General features: G+C 50.8%; 1 pseudogene; it reads left to right on the plus strand.

The window, feature by feature from the left end:
• Positions 1-303: 303 nt before the first annotated feature.
• On the plus strand, positions 304-704 carry LOC148777507 (small ribosomal subunit protein eS12 pseudogene; annotated as a pseudogene).
• The last annotated feature ends 2,616 nt before the right edge of the window (positions 705-3,320 follow it).

The raw sequence follows: 3,320 nt of genomic DNA on the forward strand, positions 1-3,320 counted from the left end.
CTCCTGGATCTCATTTTCTCTCTCCTACCTGTTCCTTTTATCACATTTCAGGTGTTGTGGCTTTCTGTTTTTGTTTCTCTCAACTCATGAAGCTCTTTCCTTGCCTCTGAGCCTTTGTAAATACGATTCCTGTGGCCTGGAATGCTCTCCCCCTGGATCAGTTAACTGTTGCCAGGTAACAAACCATCCCCAAACCTAGTGACTTAAAAAAATAATCATCCCTCTTTCCCTGCCACCGCGGAGCCACGCAGAGGCCGAGGCTCGGGTGCATTCAAGATTTGGCTCTACCAGTAACCCACCTCCATGGCCAAGGAAGGCACTGCTGCTGGAGGTGTAATGGATGTTAATACTGCTTTGCAACAGGTGCTGAAGACCGCCCTCACCCACAATGGCTTAGCACGTAGGATTCGTGAAGCTGCCAGAGCTTTAGACAAGCGCCAAGCCCATCTACGTGTGCTGCGTCCAACTGTGATGAGCCTTTGTGTGTCAAGTTGGTGGAGGCCCTTTGTGCTTAGCATCAAATCAGCCTTATTAAGGTTGATTTCAGCAAGAAACTAGGGGACTAGGTAGGCCTCTGTGAAATTGACAGAGAGGGAAAACCCCGTAAAGTGGTTGGTTGCAGTTGTGTGGTGGTTAAGGACTATGGCAAAGAATCTCAGGCCAAGGATGTCATCGAGGAGTACTTCAAATGCAAGAAATGATGAAATGGAAACCTGAGTTCTTGTTGTTTTTAATCCATGTTTTCTTAGGAGGCCGCGAGCCAGCCAAATTGCTCTGCTGGTCTGGTTCGGGATCGGCTGATCTTGGTCGGGGCCTCTCATGCATCTTCGGTCAGGCGGGTTGGATCGTGGCCCTGCTGACCTTGGCTGGGTTCCCTTACATGAAGGTGATTTGAGGGCTGTTGACTGGTCTAGCCTGGCCTTGGCTACAAAGGCTGAGACAACTTGACTCTCATCCATGTATCTCTTCCCCACCTCTCCAGCAGGCTTGCTGGGGGTGAAGGCAGGAGTCCAGGGGAAGGCAGACTCCTGCAAGCATGTTTTCAAGCCTCAGTGTAGGTCAGGTCTCCTGAAAGCTATTGCCACAGCAAGTCCATGGCCAAGCCCAGATTCAAGATGGGGAAATAGACTCTGCATCTTTAGTGAGAAGAGCTGCAAGGTCACAGGACCTTGCAGAGCAGAAAAGTGGGAGCATCTTCGCCCCTGCCCCTTCTTTCTACATAGTCCCTTCTCATCCTCTGTCTCCTCCTTGAAGAATTCTCCTCTGACCATCCTGGGGGCAACAGTCACCCCCAGGCCTTCTCAGCACATTCCTGGTTTGCTTTCTTCACAGTCCTCAGCTGTGACTCTTTCATGTGCATGTGTATATTTCCTGTGTCCTGACAGGGGAGCAGGGGGGCCACGTCTTTGCACCCTTCGTGTCCCCAGACTCAGCCCAGGGCCCAGCACAAAGTAAGCCTCCTGCAAATATTCACGCACCCCCCACTGAACCAGCAGGGCCGCGTTCTCAAGGAAAGAATGAGGCTGTGACTTGGGGCAGTCAGTCCCCTTCCCTGAGTGGCCAAGTCCCAGGAGTGGGGTCTCACATAAAGCAGCCCCCACACTCAGCCTGGATGCCGGAGCTGTCCTTGGTGTGTCTGGAATGAAGCTTGTAAGTCAGGTTGACCTGGTGGCCTCTCTCCGGCTGGAAAGTCACTCTCTTCGCTTCCAAGGGCAGGTCACTCTGTCTCGGGGGACTCATAAGCCTTCCTCTACTGTCCTTCATCCTTAAAATAGATTTTGAAGCGCACCCTGCGGAGTGAGGACATCTGGAGTTTCAGAACCGGGAGGTCAGAGCCAGTGGGTCCCAATTCCCTGGGGGGGTTGAGGCCACAGGAACTGCTTGGTGGGCCATCAGAGGACCCTGGCTCCCGGGTCTGGCTTGATCCGTCACATCCTCTGGGACTTCCAGCTGTGGTCCTCCTTGCTGTGGCCTAGGGACACCCAGAAGCTGATATCATTTGGGGCAATATATTGGAAGTGACAGAGCGAACTGGACCTTCTTCATTTTCTCCAGCGTTAATGTTAGTAACAGTATAGTCGACCCATCCCCCACCCCAGCCTCCTTATCCACCGTTACACTTTCCACAGTTTCAGCTACCTGCGGTCAACTGTGGTCCAAAAATATTGGGCTGGCCAAAAGGTCGTTAGGATTTTTCCATAACATCATTCTGTGAGATGTTACAGGAAAATCCAAACAAACTTTTTGGCCACTGCAATATTAAATGGGGTGGCTCAGATGGTAAAGAATACATTTGCAATGAGGGAGATCTGGGTTTGATTCCTGGGTTGGGAAGATCCCCTGGAGGAGGACATGGCAACCCGTTCCAGTATTCTTGCCTGGAGAATCCCATGAACAGAGGAGCCTGGCGGGCTACAGCCCATAAAGTTGCAAAGAGTCGGACACAAATGAGTGACTGCTGCTGCTGCTGCTAAGTCGCTTCAGTCGTGTCCGACTTTGTGGGACCCCATAGATGGCAGCCCACCAGGCTCCCCCGTCCCTGGGATTCTCCAGGCAAGAACACTGGAGTGGGTTGCCATTTCCTTCTCTAATGCAAGAAAGTGAAAAGTGAAAGTGAAGTTGCTCAGTCGTGTCTGACTCTTAGCGACCCCATGGACTGTAGCCTACGAGGCTCCTCCATCCATGGGATTTTCCAGGCGAGAGTACTGGAGTGGAGTGCCATTGCCTTCTCCGAAATGAGTGACTAAGCACTCAATAGTAAATGGAAGTTCTAGAAATAGACAATTCTTCAGTTTTAAGTCATCACACCATTCTAAGCAGTGTGATGAAAGTCTCCCACCGTCCCCCTCAGTCCCGCCCAGAATGCGAACTAACATGGGTGTGTGTGCTCAGTCACCCAGTCCTGTCTGACTCTTTGCAGCCCCATGGACTTAGTCCACCAGACTCCTCTGTTCATGGAATTTGCCAGGCAAGAATACTAGCGTGGGTTCCCATTTCCTTCCCCAGGGGATCCTCCCTATCCAGGGATCGAACCCGAGTCTCTTGTGTCTCCTGCATTGGCAGGCAGATTCTTTACCACTGCACCACCTGGGAAGCCCCATTTTACTTAAAAATGGCACCAAAAGATCCAGAGCAATGATGCCAGGGATTTGCATCTGCCAAAGAGAAGCCATAAAGTGCTTCCTGTAAGTGAAGAGGTGAAAATTCTGAACTTAATTAAGAAAAAAATAAGTACTTGCTGAAGTTGCTGACATCTATGGCAAAAGCAAATCTATCCGTGAAACTGTGAAGAAGCAAAATGAGATTCTTGCCATTTTGCT

This window comes from Moschus berezovskii, chromosome 7 (assembly GCF_049115385.1).
Source record: "Moschus berezovskii isolate FMDL1 chromosome 7, NW_MosBer_1.0, whole genome shotgun sequence".
Taxonomy (NCBI): domain Eukaryota; kingdom Metazoa; phylum Chordata; class Mammalia; order Artiodactyla; family Moschidae; genus Moschus; species Moschus berezovskii.